Below are 23,536 nucleotides of genomic sequence, written 5' to 3'. Positions count from 1 at the left end.
ACTGCTTCTCCTTCGGTGGAGGACCATGACCAATAATAGTGTTCAAACTAGATTACACGATAATCTGCACATTAAAGTTTAAGAGGAATTTTTATCTATCAAAGCTGTACTGTGCTGGTTTTCTGTCAAGACTGAGACTACAGCCATCCAGCTGCCATCTGCTTCCTAAACACATTGCTATTGGAATACAGCCACACACATATTTGTTTGTGTGTTTTTCATGGCTGTTTTCATGCTGTGCCTGAAGAGTTGAGAAACTCAAAAGTCTAAAATATGAGCTGATATTTGTCAGAAAGAAGTATGCACAACTCAGATCATACATACATAATATATATGTATATATATATATATATGTATATATATACTATTATAGTATTTGTTGTGGTGCTGCCATAAAAGGCAAGGTATATTCATAAACAGGCAACATGTATATTTTGAAAACTAGGTGTAAAGCTATTTTCATGCATGTGAAAGAAGTATGACCCAGAAGGGAAGTTCTGAGCTCAAATATCTTTTATTTGATGGTAGAGTCTCTTGCATGTGACCTTGAAATTTAAAGATAGGGAACTTTCATAAGCAGTATCTGTTGTCCCAAGGCCATTATTAAATTCAATGATACACTTGTAAACTATCTAATTTAAATTTTACTGGGTGTTAACCTTAGTATACAATTATGCCATCTATTCTGACCTTTTAAATACAAATGCCATGCCCCTGGTTGTAATAAATGACAAATGAAAAGTAATGTCTCCCATGTCTCTTATGTATTTTGGTATTAAACTATTAGGCTTGTTTCAAAAGGTCATCTTATAATTTGTAGAATATGACATTTGTTCTGTTTTATATCAGTTTAAATAAATGTTTATTATATCTGTCTATCAAGAGGCATATTAAGATATAGCTTCTGAGGTAGTAAAAAGAGAAGATATATTTGTACAAAAGAAAATAAATTGGTTTTGGATAAAATGATGCAGTAAATATAAATATCAAGTTCTTATAAAAATAATGTCTCACAATAAATTGTGTAGATCTCTGGATGTAAGATGCTTTTTATACAAGTAAATCACATCAATAAAAGGAACATAGACAAAAATGTATGCCATATGTAAAAGAAATATAAGCATTTCAAAAGTGTTTTCCATTATTTTTATTTGAGAGTAGTTTGACAAATTTTAGACAAAAGCCTACTTTTCTTATTAGGAACTTATTATACACACATTTTTTTACAAAATAAAAACATTTTAACACTTCATTTAATAACAGCATGATTAAGTAGTTCCTTTGACTCCAGTGGAATTGATAAATTTGGCAATCCTTTTTCTGATATGGGATGCTATTTGAAGAGTCTTTGAGCAATCACAAGGATGAAGTGAGTTTAGAATTTTGAGCATATTATGTGCAAAACTGGTTCATACTCTTCCAAGCATTTAACTTAGCTTATCAAAATAAGGGACAGAGTATTCGTCCTGACAACAATAGAACAGTCAAAAATAAGAATCAGTTGATATCTTCCAAGTAAATATTTCTTTTCTAAAGAACAGAAAAAAAAAACGTAAAAATGTAGAAGTAGGTCTATATATTTTATTTTCAGAGAGGTTATATTTGGCCTTAATTTAACATATTCAATTTGTCCATTTTCTAGACATTTGTAGATAATGGGGCAATGAGAAGTATGTGAAAATTTCTGCTTATTGTATTTATCTGTGACTTTAAGTATGTCGTCCCGGTTTGAGAACAGAGTCATGGGCCATCACTAGGCAACCTTGGTAAAGCTGAGATAAGCAGACTTAGGAAGTGTGCTATTCAGACAAGAGTCTGAGGGACTCTACCTGACCAGTGTGGTAATCAAACATTTAATATCTCAGAGCCCAAGTGTGTATCCCTGGATCCTGCCAAAAGGTAAAAGCATAGAATGTGAAATTATTCCCCAATGAATAAAATATGATGACATAGTCAAAACTACTTAAAAATTAAAAAGGGGAGGCAGGATGTCCCTTATGCTTAATTTATTTCCATGTGGACCATATCATTGCAGTTACCACATGGTGAAACACCAGGATGCTGTGGAGGAGGGATTAGGATTGTGCCTTTTGCCGAATTCAGCAAAAGGCATCAAAAATATTATGTATGCATGTCTCTGTTATTTTACTCTGTCATTTAACACACATCTATTTTATGCTAGAGGTATAAATGTATACTTTTTAATAGAGGAGAAAGGAGTTATCGAAGTGTTAGAAAGTGTAAAATGTGGGGTGTTATTAGGTTCTTTCACAGGCTAAAATAATGTAGTTCATCTTGTCTTGAAAGTCAGGCTAAAGGAGGCTAAATGGAAGATACCAGGACCTACAACAGCACTAAATGATTCCATGTAAAGAATATAGGGTACATCTTTCTGAACTATTTTATGCCCACACAGAGGGTTTATATCAAGCAGAGGCTATAATAATCTTGCAGTACTTATGATCCAGGTGCTTGCATACAGTGAAATTATAAATATGATTCGTGGCCCCCTACTCTGCAGATTGCTTATTTATTGAGGTGCCTTCTGCCACTTTTCCAGTGACAGTAGGTAGAGTTTGGCCAGGCCTGCAAAGATGTGGCCCTGTAAATTATACAGCCCTGTAGACAACCAGTTTAAACTTATCTTTTCAAATCAGAGTTCAAAACACTGATAATGAGATCTGGTAACAGACAGATGAAGACTTAATAAGTCTATCATTTTTCCAGTCTTACAATGTTGGTAGCCATTCACTTTGAATATATTTCCTTATGGAGAGTAGAGGAAGACTCATAAGACTCAGAAAAGCCAAGGAAGTATACGAGGCTTCAGATCTCAGCAATTTGTAAGATTCACCCAGTGGTACAAAAGTAAAAAAGAGCTGTGAAGGAGAGGAGACTGAACCAAGTCGAGCTGCCTACCAACTATGCTGCCTACAAATTGTGCAGGGAACTGTAGAGATGCGGTTGCCGTGAGCTGCTATGCACAGAGCTGTAGCCTCTTCAGTCAGGCTCTGCATTTATCATCCATGATCTTTTAAATGACCCTTGACCATTCTGGTTATAGACATAGACCAATACACTTGTTGTTTCTCCCAAGACAGACTGGGTGGAATTATTTCCGCAGAGAGGTGTGTTTGTTGATGTCTCCTAAGGAAAAGCCATGTGACAGCCACACAGCTAAGAAGAGATGACAGATAGTCCAATTTCAAGCTCGGAGCTTATCCTCTCTTGTGGCTTATTCAAAGTTAATCAGAGATATGAGCCATAAGTGTCCTAAAAAGAGTACCATTCCCGTGCTGAGAATCAGCCAATCAAAGACCAGGTAGAGTGAAGGTAGAGACTAGAGCAGACCAACTGCAAACATAAATGTAGTAAGAAATTTGTGTAAAATGCCAATAATAAGAAAGGTCCACTAGAAACGGATGTAATTGTTTGCGAATGAGTGATTTCATCTGCAAGACCTCAGGGCGCCTTGTTCTGCAGCATGTGTGTGCTGACCTTCTGTTCTGCAGCATGTGTGTGCTGACCTTCTGAGTTGTCCTATTATGCTCCTGTTGAAATTCCAGTTCCCTCTTCATTGTCAGCCTGGGATTGGTTACCACAGAATCATCCTGGTGTGACCACTTAGTGTTGGTTGCCAGGGTGACCAGCCTGATGTGTTCAGAGGGTATCATTATACACTTGGGAAACTTGATGGAATGCAAATTATAGCTCCTGTAGAGGTGAGGCCTCTCAGCTTCACGTGGTATTTCCTGGTGGGGGGAGTCAACAAATATTTGAGATTATTAAGTTTCAGTTGCATTTTAATAAGCTAATAACAGCATCTGACATGAATACATTGGTCCTTAACATGTTATTAAAACCCTTACCTTGTAAATACATAATGTAAGTTAAAATATATCATTTAAACTGGTTTTATCATATTTCATACATGTTTCTTTGATAGCTGACATTGGTTTTAGATAATCTCTGAAAATTTAGATGTCAGTCTCATATTGAGCATCAGCTCTTCTGTCTGTTGAGTCTTTTTTCTGAATTCTAGGTCTTGTCATTAGACAGCTTAGATCATAGGCTTGTGTCAGCCTATTTCACTGTATGCCTTTGCTTTCTGTCTAGATTTATTTGTGTTTGGCTTTATTCATTTTTTTCATTAACACTTGCTTTTCATTAGTTTTCTTCTTTATAATTTGGCAGGAGTCGCTCCAATGATAGATTTATAGTAATGAATACATACTTAAATACAGTGCCTGGCACAGTGCCATCTTTGAAGTAATTAAATATTCTCATGGCCAGGGAAGAATTTGATTTTCATAAAGATAACTGTACTTTTTCTATATTTATTAGATGGTTGAAGAAGAATAATGATACTCTTAATGGGGATGATTAAAATGATCATAAGTAAAGTTTGCTTGCCCTTTGGGTAGCTTTCTAGGACATAAAGTCATAATGATTTTAACATTTTAGACTCATCAGTTGTCCATAAGGATGTTACATTTCATGAATGTTGTGGTTTGCCTTGGAGTTCTCCCTGAATTTGTAAAATAAAGGCAAGAGCGCGAGATTTGGGCAGAGGGAGGAGTCGGGAGTGAGAGGGGGATTAGATTCAGAGAATAGGGTGAGAGAAGACAGTTGGCGACAGTTGAGCCAGTAGAACCTGAGGAGGGGGGGAGGATTGGACAGTTGAGGGAGTTGGGAGAGGAGTAAGGAAGATAGGTGGGAAAGGGACAGTTTAGACACAAGATGGGGAACTGAGAAAAGTTAGAGGAGTCAGGGGAGGAGAAAGGAAAGAAGCAAGGAGAGAGTCGTAGTGGGAGAAGAAGAAGCTGGAGACTCGGCAAATAAAAGGTGCAAGGGATGAGGGATTTGGGAGCTAGGAATAGGACAGTGTAGGGTGGATCTGCCCAATCTAGACGCTGGATTGTTTTCACATTAATTGAGTTGCGTTTTCTTTGTACGGGCCGATTCGGGTTGGAGAGGAAACAACAACACATGTGTCTTCAAAAGTGTGATCTAACTAGTCTAACTAGAAGCAAAGCAACACTTTCCTAACACTTCAGTAGAAGCTGGTGATACCACAAGGTAGAGAGTTTCATCAATATACACTAAAATCAAATTTGCTTACAATAATGAAAAGATTAGTGTTTGTGAAAGGAGAAGGGAGAAGGTAGGACTCCTTAGGGAAACAAGACAGATTTTGACATGGATCCAACAGAAGTAGAAAGGGCCAACTAAAGGGGATGTTGAAGCCAGCACTACCTTGTTAAGATTTTCAAGCTCTGGGCTGCCCAGGGATAATCAGGGCCTCTAGCAGGGCTCCTAGTGGCAACTGAATCTGGTCTGAAGGACTTCTGAACATTACTATAGAAGGGCAGCCTTCCCATCAGAGAGACTTAGGTGGCACCTCTAGTTGTCTGCAAACTTAGAATAGACTCTCTTTAAGATGTTAGCTGTGGATGCTGGCGAGGATGGGGAGAAAGAGGAACACTCCTCCATTGTTGGTGGGATTGCTGACTGGTACAGACTGATTCTGGAAATCAGTCTGGAGGTTCCTCAGAAAATTGGACATTGAACTACCTGAGGACCCAGCTATACCTCTCTTGAGCATATACCCAAAAGATGCCCCAACATATAACAAAGACACATGCTCCACTATGTTCATAGCAGCCTTATTTATAATAGCCAGAAGCTGGAAAGAACCCAGATGCCCTTCCACAGAGGAATGGATACAGAAAATGTGGTACATCTACACAATGGAATATTACTCAGCTATCAAAAACAATGACTTTATGAAATTCACAGGCAAATGGATGGAACTGGAAAATATCCTGAGTGAGGTAACCCAATCACAGAAAAACACACATGGTATGTACTCATTGATAATTGGATATTAGGCTAAATGCTCAAATTACCCTAGATGCACAGAACACATGAAACTCAAGAAGGATGACCAAAATGTGAATGCTTCACGCCTTCTTTAAAAGGGGAACAAGGATACCCTTGGGAGGGGATAGGGAGGCAAAGTTTAGAACAGAGACTGAAGGAACGCCCATTCAAAGCCTGCCCCACATGTGGCCATACATATACAGCTACCAAACTAGATAAGATGGATGAAGCAAAGAAGTGCAGGCTGACAGGAACCAGATGAAGATCTCTCCTGAGAGACACAGCCAGAATATGGCAAATACATAGGTGAATGCCAGCAGCAAACCACTGAACTGAGAATGGGACCCCGGTTCAAGAATTCAGAGAAAGGACTGGAAGAGCTTGAAGGGGCTCGAGACCCCATATGAACAACAATGCCAAACAACCGGAGCTTCCAGGGACTAAGCCACTATCCAAAGACTATACTGGACTGACCCTGGGCTCCAACCTCATAGGTAGCAATGAATAGCCAGTAAGGGCACCAGTGGAAGGGGAAGCCCTTGGTCTTGCCAACGCTGAACCCCCAGTGAACATGATTTTGAGGGGAGAGCAGTAATGGGGGAAGGATGGGGAGAGGAACACCCATCTAGAAGGGGAGGGGGAGGGATTAGGGGCATGTTGGCCTGGAAACCGGGAAAGGGAATGACAATTGAAATATAAATAAGAAATACTCAATTTACTAAAGATGGAGAAAAAAAAGATGTTAGCTGTGATAGATCCAATGAGATACTAACAAGTAGGTATATTTTGCTAAGAGAAGGGTAACAGAGTCAACGTTTTGTGAGAGCTAGAACCACCTAAGAAATTATAAATCACTGGATTCAAGAGAAAGAATAGAGAGGACAGGTGCTAAAGAGGTAGACAGCTAAATCAGTAAAAATGGGTACTGTTCTCAGAAAGGACCAGAGTTCACTTCCCAGCACCCAGGTCTGGTAGCTCACAACTGCCAATAGCTTTGGCTCCGGGACATCTGATGTCCCATTCTGGACTTCAATAATACCTGCTCCTACTTGGTCTTTATCATATTTTAAGGCTTTTTTTTCTCTTCTTGTGTTTGTTTTGCTTTGTGGCTCACTAAGTATGACTATAGCCACTTTCCTGGAAACAAATATGATGCTGTTTATGTCCATATCACTTAATAGCATTCAATGTCAGTATAAAATGACTAGAAAAATTGTAAAATTGGATTGAGGTAAACTCAAGATGATTAAAAAATTAACTCTATGCTAGTAATAACTGATCTAGTCAACCAATATATAGGCATTGGAGCTTTAAAAAATCATGAAGGTTAGACAAAAATACAATTTGCATTGCCCAATAACTTGTAAAAACAGCTGAATGCTCATTTTATGAATTCCCTTCTCAGGTTCCACCTCAATGATTTTCAGTCACTAAGTAGCATCACTGAGCCATGAAATATTCTCCCCAGGCACACGGAGCTCGCCAGACTTTTCCTGCACAAAATATTGATTTCATGATTAAACTTTCTATGAGATAAGAACTCAAGGTCTGAGCTGTAGACTTTTCACATTGTCCTGTGTTTATAGTTTGAAAATGTCTGAAAATTGTCTATTTCCATTAATAAAACATAGAGCTAATGTTCTATCATGCAGGAGATTGGATTTACTCCATAATTCTGATGGCTTACAAGTAGCAAGTAGTTTGTAAAATTCGTGATTATATTAAATACTAAAACTTTATAACATGCCCCTATACTATGATTTACACACTGGAAAGCTAAGCCTGAAAGCAATCAGGAGGAATGATTCACATATGACTCCTTACGAAAATGCTAACTGTTTTTCAGGCTATTCTGTTTGTCTGTTCTCATAATACATACCAAGTATGCTGTTCAAAACGCTAAGTTTCTAATTTTATCATTCATTATCTAATGCAATTCTAGTGACAGGTGTTAAATAAAGTCTGGGATGGGATCCATGTTGGTGTCTTCACTAATTAGCATTCCATAACACTTGAGAGCTCTTTCTTGATCTGAAAGTCTCAGATCTCCCTTCTATTTATATGTGACGCAGTTGATCACGAGACCAGGTGACATTCATTGCTCTAAGTGACTGATGACAGGGCAGTTCGTTACAGCAGCAGGAATTTTACAGGGGACTTTTTCCCTCTCCTGTCAACATTTGTCAAGATTCTGGACATGTGACACAGTGAAAGATGCTAGGAAAGAATGCCCCATCTCCTGAGACAACAGAAAGACTGACAACCTTAAGCTCACAATAGATTCTAAGATGTAGTAAACTCTTCTCTATTGCTTTAAATCTGAGGCACCTAGAACAGAGTTTAAATGTATGTTACATTCTATTTATTTTCCTAAACATGAAAACACTTCACCTTATATGAAAAAGAAATACAATACAAAGAAAATTGATTTGTAATAGGTATGTATAGTCTGGTCAAAGGTGCGACTATATACTTGGAGCCTAACCCCTTGGCATCTACCAATATGCATGTTACAAATATGCATATGTGACTGAAATGGAGGAAGAGACAGGAGGAACAGAGAGAGAAGCCATGCCAGGACAATATGGAAGCTTACATTAAGACTCCACGCTGCACCTTTACAGGTTGTTATGAATGTTCTTAAGGGATGGATGTGTATTGGGCTTTGTATGTTTAGGTGGGTAACTATCTTATCAATTGCATCAGAAAAAAAGAAAAAAAGACAAATATGCATATGCAATATGTATTTGAGATAATCGTTTAAACAATTTATTATCACGTTCATCATTAATATATCACAGCATTGCATCCAAACTTATGTTAACTGACCATACAATCTGTCATCCAAACTAATTAATTAAGATAATAGAGGGACAAATCTCGAAGTAAGGAACCCGGCCTGCACTGGAAGAACCAGGACAGATAGAGATGAGCTCACTTGAGATGAGCTGATACACTAGAGCTTTCCATTCACAAGCCATTTTCAATAAAATGATTACTCCCTACTTATTTGTTTTCTGTCAGCTAGTAATGCAAATAGCACTATGGCAGAGAAGTATTTAAATGCCTTCATCTGCATTAGGCTCATGCATATTTATTTCCCCACAATTTGCATACTTTAGACCCAAGATATTTTCCCTCTGTCTTGTCTTTTTTCCCCAAGTTTTGCCTTCTTTGTTGCACAGCCTGTGAGGGTTGAGTTCTATCCCTCTCTGTTAGTTACCAATCTCCTGAATCGCATCCTGTATGTATGAGAAATAAGCAAAGCAGTAAAGTCCTGCTTGCACACAAATACATTGAAATGTATTTAATCTCAGCACTTGAGAAGCAGAGGGAGATGGATTTCTGTGAGTTCAAGTTTAGCCTTAGTCGATATACGAGGAGCCAGTCCCACACAGTAAGATCTTATGTCTGAAAAAAAAAGAAATAAAAAAAATGAAATAGTGTAGTCTGGTCAAAGATGAGACTATGCACCTGGAGCCTAACATCTTGACATCAAGAGTATCTCATGATCTAAGAGTGTCCATACAGGACCTATTCATTGAGGAAAAGAAACATGTATCATACATCAATGTAAAGGAAATCTAGCCTGTACTTACATTGTCAATTGATTGCAGCCCATTTTTTTCAGAATGAAATATTGTATTTTTCTCAACTCTTTTTTATGTTTTAAAGATTTATTGATTATACATGAGTTTTCTATATGCACGTATACCTGTGTGGCAGAAGAGAGCCTCAGATCCCATTATAGGTGGTCGTGAGCCACCATGTGGTTGCTGGAAATTGAACTCAGGACCTCTGGAAGAGCAGCCAGGGCTCTGAACCTCTGAGCCATCTTGCAGCTCTTCTCAATGGTTGCTCATTGTCCCCTTAAGCTATCCCATTAAAAATAACTTTCAAATTTTAAATGAACACACATGCAGAAGGATTACTAACACTTCTTTCCATTGGTTTATGGCTATACACCAGCCAAGTCGTACACTCGGCTTGTATTACCCTGAGGTACACAGCCTTCTAGATGTTCTGTCTTGATATATGCTTCTATGAATCTATAAACAAGACGGGGGAAATGTTGGAAGATTCATCATTTCTTAAATTTTCTCTAAGGAGATAGTAAATACCATGTGTCCTTCACATTTTATTGTCCAGGAGAAGAAGTTTTATGTCTATGCCTAAGTTAAACAGGTACAGACTGGGCAATTTTTCCACAGAGAAGGTCACCAAACAATACATTCAGTGGACTTGACCTGATTGCAGTGGCATGCATCTTCTTGACCTTGCTATCAATAGTTCTTCTATCCTATGAGGCTAATCAGAAATATGTGAGCCTTCCTATTCTCACATGATTATTATTTCTTAGAGTAAGTCAGTGGTCATTGAGCTGAAAGACTGTTGTTTTCTAAGAATAGAGTCAAAGGTGAGATTCTGATTCATGAAAACTAGATGACCCCTTTAAAGTCTATTTTCATTTGTCTATTTGGCATGACATCTAGACTCAGTTTTGGAACCGTAGGTAGAGGTCTGCCAGTATCCCCTCTTAGCATTTAATTAAGTATATAGTTCGGGGGAGGGGAAAAAAGTACATAGCTCAATCATTTCCATTAAGGGGATATCGCACTTTGAATCATATCGTGTCACAATGAATCAAACCAAGGTCAGGCATCAGACAAGTAGAGACAGATGTATGTCCTGGGGTCTGGAACTTTTCATATAAACTAATTTACAGGATTCAAGACAGCTAGCTAAGTCTGCTCACTTGTTATCCAGGAGGTTCCTGTCTCTTGGTATAGGATTTTGTGTAGTCCTATCTGACATCTTCTCTTACTTAGACATTTAAGATAAAGAGCACTGATGTGTTTCAGTATTGACTGGAAGAATGCTATTTTGGCCCACGTGTTTGTGGTGACTCCAGTAGGAGTTTTGAGTCTCCCACAAGAGAGAAGTAGACCAAGTCTGATGTTGCTGTTTCTTCTGTCCATTGTCAGTGTGGAGGGCATTTAAGCAAACGTGTGAACACATGGTTAAAATGCTTAAAGTACAATTCAGAGGACTCAAGTTTGAATCCTCAAAACCCACAAAAAGGTTGGGTGCACAACAAATCCACCTGAAACTCCAGACTTTGAAGATAAAATCAGGGAATAATCAGAGCAAGTTAGTTAGCCAAGTAGCCATTTTGATGATTTCTACGTGGAACTGAGAGAGCCTGCTTTAATATAGTTCAAGACTACTTAAGCATGATTTCTAATATCAACCCGTTCTCCACATGAACTGGCAGAAGGACCAAGTCAGCACATGTATGCACATTCATGTAAAACATGAATACATGCACACACACACACACACACACACACACACACACACACACACACACCAACAATGGGAAAATAAAGAAATTTTAGATGCTATAAAATTTGTTATGTCTGTAAATATTTTCATTCTCTCTCTTCAATTCTGTTTCTTTGGCAAAGTCATAATTAATGATGCTAATTTATTAAGTTTCCTAGTTTGCATAATGCTCGTTCAGGAGTCCTATACTAAGGCATTAAAAAAGACCAGCTACTTTACCTGCATGTCACTTGTGTGCTTCAGAACCTATGTTTGGCAAAGGACTATTTTAGTGCCCTATCACTTCTTCAGCACTGATGTGTTTTCAGTATTGATTGGAAGAATGCTGTTTTGGCCCGAGTGTTTGTGCTGACTCCAGCAAGAGTTTTGAATCTCCCACAAGAGAGAAGTAGACCAAGTCCGATGTTGCTGGAGGGGCAGGTTACTGTGGGGAGTCTCTTTCTGCTATTGTCAATGGCCACTTTCTGTATATCCTCAGTAGTCCTTGATTTGCATTCTTGAAGAACACTGTCCCAAATTTTAAACCAAGGGGTATCATGCACATGGAGATATAAGGTTACAACACAAAATTTCTTTCCAGTCAGCCTAGATTCTGCAACAGTCGCTCTAGAATCTGCCTTTATTATAATCTTCTTTTACTCTCAGAGAGTCCTTCACTGTGGAGACTTTATCTTTTTTTCTTCTGTTACTTCTTGGAATCTCTATACCATCCATCTTGGCAATAAGTGTCTCCATGGATTCTAAAGCAGAAGATTGACATTATAACTTCTAGACTATAAACCAGTGACCAGACTGCATCTTGATACTTGCTCGGTTTTCCAGATGCTAGTGACTCCCATGAACTCTAAATCTATTGTCTTGTACAGAGCTGCCATTAAGTTGCTTAGGAAAGCTGTAGTGTATGAGATTAATACAGTTATCTTGACCTTTTCAATACAGGATTTGGTACCACTGGCATATTCCTCTTGCAAGAAATAGTGGCTTTCTCTGTACTTAGTTCTCATCAGATGTCATGTGCTAAAGAAGCTGAGACCCCTTGACTGTCTGGGAAGCCACTTGTGATTAACTGAGAGTGACAGCAATTGTGTACAAGCTATACTAATGGCTTTGCCACTGTTCTCAGTAAAGGAGGCTCAGTAGATGTTGATGATTTCATCCCTCCACTAGGCTATCTCTGATATAGTAAGGACCCAAGAGTATCCCAATTAGCCAACATTGATGCATTTTTCTAGGGTTCAGGCTAAAGAACTCTAAGAATCTTACCTAGATATCACTAAATGATAGAACTCCAAGAACCTTACCTTGATATCTCTAAATGATAAATCAAAGTCACATATGTCTTCTTACGTAGTAAGATCACACTCAGGCTTCACAAGGCAAGACTCTTCCCATGTGGATTTTCCAACTTCACTGACAATACAGAACTTACATTTTAATTTTCAAAAGGCTTGAAAAAGACTGTCACTGGACTTTGGACTTCTCAATACATCCCAGGTGAGTAATATAATTAGGATGCTGAGTAAGGGTTTGAAAGAACTCCTATTTAAATCAAACATGACAAATCTCAAAGTAGGCTTTTGGAATACTTCAGTGGTTCATTGTACACTGCCCTTCCCAAAAAGATAATCATGTTACCCTTTCTTCTATTTGGAAAATGTATCAAAATCTTTATGTTTATGTACAAAGTCTTATTTTAAACCAGTTCTTCTGCTAGAAATAACATCAACTTAGATAAATAATGTCTCCTCTTTTACAGTGCCTAAGATCAAAATAGTCTTATTCAGACACTCTCTACCATTGATTCAGCTATGCCTACGACATCATTTCAAGTGATTTCAATAAAACTTACTCCCCATACTTATACCTTATCATTTATCCCAGCATTTCATACATGTTTTTATATTAAGATATAATTTACAAGCAGTAAACTTCTCTTTTTCATAATATAGGGTTTGATGGCTGTGACAAATGTATGCCTTCATGTATCTGTCATCAACAGCAAGATAGAGGACGTTTTTATTCCAGCATAAAATTCCCTTGTGCCCAATTGAAGTTAGTCTAAGCCCTATAAATCCTGATGTCATTTGTTTTCTGCCTCTATAATTTTATCTATTCCAGACTGTCAGTCACATCAAGTCACAATGGAATTTTCCAACATTAGAAAGTATTAAAGCTTAAACAATGTTAATATTTATTGGTTTCTGTTGAAAGATATTGCTATCAATTTGCCTGAAGTCAAACATTTTAATCGATACAATTAAGGGCCATTATTTCATCAAAGTAAATGTTAGCAGGATTTTTTTTTCCTAGTTTAATTTAGTATGGAAAAAAACCTATTGCAAGAGTGAATACTGCAAAATCAGTTTAACAAACCAGATGTCTTTAAAAATTCTGGAGGATGTACAGTAATCTCAAAAGATAGGCTGGCACTTTGACTTAATTTTTTAATCACAAAAAATTGTTATATTTTTACTGGTGTTGAATTGTCACCTTGAGAATTAGCATCCCCTGGGAAGGAGATATCAACATCTACCTATGCAGTGAAGGAGTGCTTCTTCCCTCCCTCGCCCACAAGCAGGAACTGAGCTTATCCAAACTCTGTAGCAAAAGCTGTATCTGGTACTTTCAGGTCATTATAGAATCTGTGTATCAGGAGAGTGAGAAGAAATTCTAAACTTAAAATATACTCTTCGTGGCACTGATATTTATTAAATAAACAAGATGATGCTATCAGTAAAATTCTGTAAAGGAGAGGGAAGAAGAAGGTAAACAAAACAAAAAGCCAATAATAAGCAAGCAAGCAAGCAAACAAACAAACAAAACAAAACAAACCCAAAATTTGTTTATACTGCTGGGAAAGAAACAGCATAAGAAACTCTGGAGAACAAATGGGTGTCTGTTAGATTAAAGAAACAGGGAACTGTAAATCCACACTTTGTACACTTTTTTTATTGGACATTTTATTTATTTACATTTCAAATGTTATCCCTTTTCCCAGGAAAGAAAATACCAGTCTTTTTCTTTGTCTACTCAAATTATAATATATAGAACAAATTTTTTCATTTTTTCTTTTTCTTTTCTTTTATTGGATATCTTCTTTATTTATATTTCAAAAGTTATCCCCTTTCCAGGTTTCCCCTACATAACCCTCCCATCCCATCCCTCTTACCCCCTGCCTCCATAAGGGTGCTCCCCAATTCACCCACTCATTCACTCCTGCCTCCCTGCCCTGGCATTCCCCTACACTGGGGCATCAAGCTTTGACAGGACCAAGGGCTCTCCTCCCATTGATGTTTGACAATGCCATCCTCTGCTACATGTGCAGCTAGAACCATGAATCCATCCATGTGTACTCTTTGGTTGGTGGTTTATTCCCTGGGAGCTCTGGGGGGTGTGTCTGGTTGGTTGATATTGCTGTTCTTCCTGTGGGGTTGCAAACCCCTTCATCTCCTTCAGTCCTTTCTCTAACTCCTCCATTGGGGACCCCATGCTCAATTCAATCGTTGGCTGCGAGCGTCCGCCACACTTTGTATATGTAGAAAGTCCATTTTCATTCACTTCAAGGACATGAGTGAAGATGTCCTTTACAGGTATTGATTTAAAGAATGCTATTTTGGTCCACATGTTTGTGGTGACTCCAGGAGGAGTTTTGAATCTCCCACATATTACAATTCCACATTTATTCTATTACACCAATTAATTGAGAGACTCTCTCCTGGGACCTTCTTCTGTGTTCTAGCCTTAATTTCTTTCCTATACTGACATCACTTATGTAACACCTTGACAATTTCTTTCTGTTACCTGGTGCCTTCAACCACTACTTTATGGATTCTTTCTAGCTGGTTCTTGACTGAGGTTTAATGGAAACTTCATCCTGGTCCAATCTGGTGTACATTTTTCATACACTGTATGGAAGGGTGTTGGGGCCAAAAGCATGAAGACTTTCCACACATCAGCTTCCATTCCTGTATATAAGCTTGTCTTAGAGCTCTCTGAGAACACAGCAGCCAGAATGTTGAACATCAGAAGTTCTGATACCTTGTCTGGTCTTAATAATCAAGTGATCACAAGGCCACCTTGAGAAGACACCTACATAAGTGGAGGCTTAAAAGACGGGATGCCCATTATACTGTTGTCACCCATTGTTAAATTTTTATCTCTTTTTGTCTTTGTCAGCTTAAATTTACAGGGAAACAGTGTAGTTTCTTTACTAGAATCGAATTTGGATTAAAATAAATACAGGGAACTGTAGGGAAAGAATCTATGGAGGCTGAACACTTACTTACTCTTATAAAAATATTCAACAACCTTAGTTTCAGATCAGCATTGCCAGTCTGAATTATTCATACCCACCACCTCACTGTTGGCATGACTTGTATTATCAAAGGGAATTAAAACCCTGGGGCACAACAACAGAGAATAAGACGGCATTCAGCCTAATTGTGTACCATGGAAGGTGAAATTTTAAAGCCAGCTTTCTACTACACACACACACACACACACACACACACACACACACACACACACACACACACACAGTTTTCGAACCTGTCAAAGAACCCATCAATCACACTGCTGACCCTTGGCTTTCCCTGACTTTCCGTGACTTTGTTCTATCATATTTCTGCATTACCAGGCTTCCCCTGATTCTCACACTCTCCTTTCATCCTGTTCCTATTCTTCCTTTCTATTATTTTTCATTTGTGACTTGAAAACAATCTCTAACCACTTGCTTTAAAATGATTTTTATGTGAAATAGATTTATTACATACATATATTCACTCTTTATCTCAAATATCTCACCATATTTAAAAACATTAGACCCGTTATAAATAGTGTATAGATGTAGTGTTCATTAAAATAGTAGATAAGGTCATAAAAATGTTGCCCTTCTCCAACTCCAAAGCAGCAAGTATCATTGTTTTATATCATTTAAAATGTATAGACTTTTATCTAAGTAGACATCCAGGATTTTGCCAAGATTAAATTAGCAGTAAACTTAAATATACAGTAACAGAAGATCAGAGCTATTTGAATATGGTGAGGGGGATAAATAACTTATAGATATTTCATATGAAATGGAAGATGAGAATTAAAAAATTGCACTGTGGTCTCATTATATGTGCTGGTTTGAATGAGAAATGTTTCTGATAGGCTCAGGTGTGTTCACCCTTGCCCTCTAGTTTGTGGAGATTATAGGAACTCTGGGACCTAAGCATTGCTGGAGAAAGTACATGACGTATGGGCTTTGAGATTATAACCCCATCCTGCTTTCTTTTTTATGTTTCCTCCTTATTCATAAAAATGTAACCAGCCTGCTTTGAGCTCCTGGAGCTATGCCATACTTCTTTGCTGTGAGGATTTTCTCCTTCTGGAAACTTAAGGTAAGTAAGCTCTCTCTTACTCAAGTTGCTTTTGGTCATATTTTATTACAGCAATATAAATGTAAGTATTACAGCATAAAATAATTTAAGTATGTGTTTGGTAAAATAAAAATAAGATGCAGGATGGTATTTAGAAAATAACAAAGTGGATGTGCTGTGTTAATAGATGGAGTCCATGTACAGAAAATTTCTGATTCATACAATATGCATATAATATTAAGATAACAAGTAGGGTTATGATGTCTGTGAGAAAAAAGGAAATGGATGAATGTATATATATATATATATATATATATATATATATATATATATATATATATGCAGGTATGTAAATATCCAAACACACATATAAAAGTCTATCTATCCATCTACCCATCCATCCACCCATCGTTCTCTCTCTCTCTCTCTCTCTCTCTCTCTCTCTCTCTCTCTCTCTGTGTGTGTGTGTGTGTGTGTGTGTGTGTGTGTTTTATGGTTGTTTCATCCAAATGAACACAGGAACTACTTATGGGAGAAACACTCACCTTGAATAATGGTTTCAGGGAGTTTTAGTCCTTCAGTGCAAGGACAGCAGACCAGAACAACTCAGTGAGCATGGTAAGAACATGTGACTAAAGAGAGCCGTTTGTAGCAGACCTGGAAGCAGCAGCAAGCAGGCTCAGGATGAGGAGGTCTAAGCTATCATCTTCAAAGACCTGTCTCCAGGCCCAGCTAGACACTAGTCTTCAAATATCCCATAATCTTTCAAAATCTTTTCATGGACTGTAATGTTATTGCTCAAAACAAGAAACGAAGGAGTTCCAGATTTAAATGATAACAGTAGGCCCAGTAGGCCAAAATATAGGAAAAACTGAATTATTTAATTTTTCTAATATGATTCAAATGTTTGATAAACAATCTCAGTAAAGTGGCTGGATATAAACTCAAACAATTCAAACAACTCAAACAAATTAGTAGCCTTCCTTTATAATAATGATATACTGGCTGAGAAAGAAAAATAAAAGAATTTTAAAAAGATAAAACATGCAATTAGTAGGAAATATTTGTGAATGTAGGAAATACTTGTGAATATAGATACTTGATGGAGAAAAAATTTAAATGAAACCATAGGAAAAAATACATTTTTTAAATTTGATTGCATGTAAATTAATACTGGTGAGATCACAAACAAAATACAGATATTGGTAATAGCACAACGAAAACATATTTCAGAAGAAATGTCCTAAGATTTAGATCACTCATATTTAGTTCCCTTTACAGTCTGCCGTTCAAATAAGTATTTGTTGTTTACTTTGCAAAAATCGACTTAGGATAAGGTAGCAAGAAAAGAAGATAAAAATATATTTATTTGGAAGAAAGACTCAAGTATAGTGACATGAGATATCAAGAAATAGCGTCAAAATTTATCACATTAGCAAGAATAGGAGAATTATAAATATTGAAATTCTTGCAAATGGTTTATGTCTTCAATCTGCTGCAGCCTTTCCAAATGGAATATTCACACTTTAGAGATGATGCCTGAAGAGAGAAATGATTTTAGAAGTTTCTCATAAGAAAGACATTGTGCATATGCAGTGTTGTTTGAATATGACTGACCCAGGGAATAGCACTATTAGGAGGAATGGCCTTGTTGGATCAGGTGTGTCACTGTGGAGGTAGGCATTAAGGTCCTCCTCCTAGCTGCTTGGAAGCCAGTCTTTTTCTAGCAACCTTCAGATGAAGATGTAGAACTCTCAGTTTCTCCTGCACCATGCCTGCCTGGATGCTGTCATGCTCCCACCTTGATGATAATGGACTGAACCTCTGAACCTATAAGCCAGCCACAATTAAATGATGTCCTTATAAGACTTGCCTTAGTCACGGTGTCTGTTCACAACACCCTAACTAAGACACAACACACACACACACACACACACACACACACACACACACACACATTAGCTAGATCTCAACATTCTCATACATCAGTTACTTAGTCCTACATCTCATGTACCATACATGTTGTAATACTAGATATTAATTAAAATGAGGAAAGAGCAGTGACACTAGCACTGGACCTGCATTTGGTATTTGAGTCTTATATTTAAGACTCTTATATTTTAGAAACTAGAATGTCCCTCATAGATTCTTGTATTTGAATGCTTGGTCACCAATAGGTGGCACTGTTGGAGAGGTAGAGTCTCCCCTGAAGAAAGATATCACCAGCAGTTGGCTAGGAGTGTTGCTATTTCCACTTTCTGTTTTCCCTCTGATTCATGTTCACTTTATCATTCCCACCATAATCTGCCTTGGTGGTTGTGCTTTATTACAACAACAGAGAGGATACGATGGAGGATATGGCCTGCATAAACACTAAAAATTCATTTCCTTGAGAGAGCTAATTATCCAGTACCTTTTTGACATGTAGTCAAGTGAACATTGCTGCTCACTAAGACTCAGGATTGTACATGTCTATATCTCTCCTTTGCCTTGGGGACTTCCCTCCAGCTTCTTAGGCCTCCTGTTCCAAGACATTTCAGGAAAAAAGAGCTTTGTATTGTCATCTATTCTATTTCAGTTGAGTTCTGCATTATCAATAATGCAGAGACAAATCTCATTTGCAAGATCACAGATAGGTGGTAGTGTACAGTTCACACAGCAGTGTCACAGGGAGGCTAAGCAAGCCTATTCCGTGAAAGCTGGAGAAGTAAAATTAAATGAGCCCATTTGCTACATTTTAAAAATTAATATTGTAGTAAATATTTCAAATGACCCTGAAGATGAGCCCTGTGGTCCTATCTACACCATCTGCACTTTTGATGATGGGGGATTGCTATGTTTATCTCATGCCATATGTTAGCTCATCATACAGCCCTGTTAACCATATAACCTTGTTTCCTTAATGACTTTGGCTTGGTTGGATGTAGAGGTAAGAGGTTGACTCATAAGTTTAGTATGAGAATTCAGTGAAGAAAAGTGTATAAATGAAACACCACACTTGACCCATACATGCTTAGTCAACTGGGGCTCATACTTGTTCCTTAGATTTCCAAGGCTGACTTCTTTCATTATATTGTACAGCACTATGGAGAGAACAGTATTCACACACGAAGGTATGGATGCTACTAGATTCTCAGTTAGTGCTGATGAACAAATTGACAGACAGGAGTATCAGGTGATTATTTTTCATTTTTGTTTTGTGTTTTCTGTTTTGTTTTTTTTTTTTTTTTTTTTTTTTTTTTTTTTTTTGTCCGGAGCTGAGGACCGAACCCAGGGCCTTGCGCTTGCTAGTCAAGCAATCTACTACTGAGGTGAATCCCCAACCTCTTTGTTTTTGTTTGTTTGTTTGTTCGTTTTGTTTTTTGTTTGTTTGTTTGTTTTGGGGGGTTATTTTTGTTTGTTTGTTTTTTATTAACTTGAGTATTTCTTATTTACATTTCGAATGTTATTCCCTTTCCCGGTTTACGGGCAAAGATCCCCCTAATCCATACCCCTCCCCTTCTATATGGCTGTTCCCCTCCCCATCCTCCCCCCATTACTACCCTCCCCCCAACAATCACGTTCACTGGGGGTTCAATATTAGCAGGACCAAGGGCTTCCCCTTCCACTGGTGATCTTACTAGGATATCCATTGCTACCTATGAGGTCAGAGTCTAGGGTCAGTCCATGTATAGTCTTTAAGTAGTGGCTTAGTCCCTGGAAGCCGTAGTTGCTTGGCATTGTTGTTCATAAGGGGTCTCGAGCCCCTTCAAGCTCTTCCAGTTCTTTCTCTGATTCCTTCAACGGGGGTCTTATTCTCAATTCAGTGGTTTGCTGCTGGCATTTGCCTATGTATTTGCTGTATTCTGGCTGTGTCTCTCAGAAGAGATCTACATCCGGCTCCTGTCGGTTTGCACTTCTTAGCTTCATCCATCTTGTCTAATTGGGTGGCTGTTTATGTATGGGCCACATGTGGGGCAGGCTCTGAATGGGTGTTCCTTCAGTCCCTGTTTTAATCTTTGCCTCTCTATTCCCTTCCAAGGGTATTCTTGTTCCCCCTTTTAAAGAAGGAGTGAAGCATTCACATTTTGATCATCCATCTTGAGTTTCATGTGTTCTATGCATCTAGGGTAATTCGAGCATTAGGGCTAATATCCACTTATCAATGAGTGCATACCATGTGTGTTTTTCTGTGATTGGGTTACCTCACTCAGGATGATATTTTCCAGTTCCATCCATTTGCCTATGAATTTCATAAAGTCATTGTTCTTGATAGCTGAGTAGTGTTCCATTGTGTAGATGTACCATATTTTCTGTATCCATTCCTCTGTTGAAGGGCATCTGGGTTCTTTCCAGCTTCTGGCTACTATAAATAAGGCTGCTATAAACATAGTGGAGCATGTGTCTTTTTTATATGTTGGGGCATCTTGTGGCTATATGCCCAAGAGAGGTATAGCTGGGTCCTCAGGTAGTTCAATGTCCAATTTTCTGAGGAACCTCCAGACTGATTTCCAGAATGGTTGTACCAGTCTGCAATCCCACCAACAATGGAGGAATGTTCCTCTTTCTCCACATCCTCACCAGCATTTGTTGTCACCTGAGTTTATGATCTTAGCCACTCTCACTGTTGTGAGGTGAAATCTCAGGGTTGTTTTGATTTGCATTTCCCTTATGACTAAAGATTTTTAACATTTCTTTAGGTGTTCCTCAGCCATTCAGCATTCCTCAGCTGTGAATTCTTTGTTTAGTTCTCAAACCCATTTTTTAATAGGCTTATTTGTCTCCCTGCGGTCTAACTTCTTGAGTTCTTTGTATATTTTGGATATAAGCCCTCTATCTGTTGTAAGATTAGTAAAGACCTTTTCCCAATCTGTTGGTTGCTGTTTTGTCCTAACCACAGTGTCTTTTGCCTTACAGAAGCTTTGCAGTTTTATGAGATCCCATTTGTCGATTCTTGATCTTAGAGCATAAGCCATTGGTGTTTTGTTCAGGAAATTTTTTCCAGTGCCCATGTGTTCCAGATGCTGCCCTAGTTTTTCTTCTATTAGTTTGAGTGTATCTGGTTTGATGTGGAGGTCCTTGATCCACTTGGACTTAAGCTTTGTACAGGGTGATAAGCATGGATCGATTTGCATTCTTCTACATATTGACCTCCAGTTGAACAGCACCACATGCTGAAAATGCTATCTTTTTTCCATTGAATGGTTTTGGCACCTTTGTCAAAAATCAGGTGCCCATAGGTGTCTGGGTTCATTTCTGGGTCTTCAATTCTGTTCCATTGGTCTATCTGTTTGTCTCTGTACTAATACCATGCAGTTTTTATCACTACTGCTCTATAATACTGCTTGAGTTCAGGGATAGTGATTCCCCCTGAAGTCCTTTTATTGTTGAGGATAGTTTTAGCTATCCTGGGTTTTTTGTTATCCAGATGAATTTGCAAATTGTTCTGTCTTACTCTCTGAAGAATTGGATTGGTATTTTGATGGGGATTGCATTGAATCTGTAGATCGCTTTTGGTAAAATGGCCATTTTTACTATATTAATCCTGCCAATCCATGAGCAGGGGAGATATTTCCATCTTCTGAGGTCTTCTTCAATTTCTTTCTTCAGAGTCTTGAAGTTCTTATTGTACAGATCTTTTACTTGCTTCGTTAAAGTTACACCGAGGTACTTTATATTGTTTGGGTCTATTATGAAGGGTGTCATTTCCCTAATTTCTTTCTCAGCTTGTTACTCTTTTGTGTAGAGGAAGGCTACTGATTTATTTGAGTTAATTTTATACCCAGCCACTTTGCTGAAGTTGTTTATCAGCTTTAGTAGTTCTCTGGTGGAACTTTTGGGATCACTTAAATATACTATCATGTCATCTGCAAATAGTGATATTTTGGCTTCTTCTTTACCAATCTGTATCCCCTTGATTTCCTTTTGTTGTCTGATTTCTCTGGCTAGAACTTCAAGAACTATATTGAATAAGTAGGGAGAGAGTGGCAGCCTTGTCTAGTAACTGATTTTAGTGGGATTGCTTCAAGTTTCTCTCCATTTAGTTTAATGTTAGCAACTGGTTTGCTGTATATGGCTTTTACTATGTTTAGGTATGGGCCTTGAATTCCTATTCTTTCCAGGACTTTTATCATGAAGGGGTGTTGAATTTTGTCAAATGCTTTCTCAGCATCTAATGAAATGATCATGTGGTTCTGTTCTTTCAGTTTGTTTATATGATGGATCACGTTGATGGTTTTCCGTATATTAAACCATCCCTGCATGCCTGGGATGAAGCCTACTTGATCATGGTGGATGATTGTTTTGATGTGCTCTTGGATTCGGTTTGCCAGAATTTTATTGAATATTTTTGCGTTGATATTCATAAGGGAAATTGGTCTAAGGTTCTCTTTCTTTGTTGGTTCTTTGTGTTGTTTAGGTATAGGAGTAATTGTGGCTTCATAGAAGGAATTCGGTAGTGCTCCATCTGTTTCAATTATGTGGAATTGTTTGGATAGTCTTCTATGAAGGTCTGATAGAATTCTGCACTAAAATCGTCTGGACCTGGGCTCTTTTTGGTTGGGAGACCTTTAATGACTGCTTCTATTTCCTTAGGAGTTATGGGGTTGTTTAAATTGTTTATCTGTTCCTGAATTAACTTCGGCACCTGGTATCTGCCTAGGAAATTGTCCATTTCCTGCAGATTTTCAAGTTTGGTTGAATATAGGCTTTTATAGTAAGATCTGATGATTTTTTGAATTTCCTCTGAACCTGTAGTTATGTCTCCCTTTTCATTTCTGATTTTGTTAATTTGCAAACACTCTCTGTGTCCTCTCGTTAGTCTGGCTAAGGGTTTATCTATCTTGCTGATTTTCTCAAAAAAACCAAGTTTTGGTTCTGTTGATTCTTTCTATGGTCCTTTTTGTTTCTATTTGGTTGATTTCAGCTCTGAGTTTGATTATTTCCTGCCTTCTACTCCTCCTGGG

The 23,536-nt window shown here is 37.9% G+C and overlaps 1 long non-coding RNA gene across 1 annotated transcript in view; it reads left to right on the top strand.

Moving 5' to 3' along the window:
* The first annotated feature begins 4,685 nt into the window (after window positions 1–4,685).
* LOC102552717 (uncharacterized) overlaps window positions 4,686–23,536 on the top strand; it is a 78,655-nt gene continuing 59,804 nt past the window's right edge. The window contains exons 1-2 of the long non-coding RNA XR_362201.5: window positions 4,686–4,845; window positions 16,544–16,613. This is a non-coding gene — a long non-coding RNA (uncharacterized LOC102552717). The remainder of the gene's footprint in view (window positions 4,846–16,543; window positions 16,614–23,536) is intronic.

This window comes from Rattus norvegicus, chromosome 20 (assembly GCF_036323735.1).
Source record: "Rattus norvegicus strain BN/NHsdMcwi chromosome 20, GRCr8, whole genome shotgun sequence".
Lineage (NCBI taxonomy): Eukaryota > Metazoa > Chordata > Mammalia > Rodentia > Muridae > Rattus > Rattus norvegicus.
This window is presented reverse-complemented; position numbering and strand designations above follow the sequence as displayed.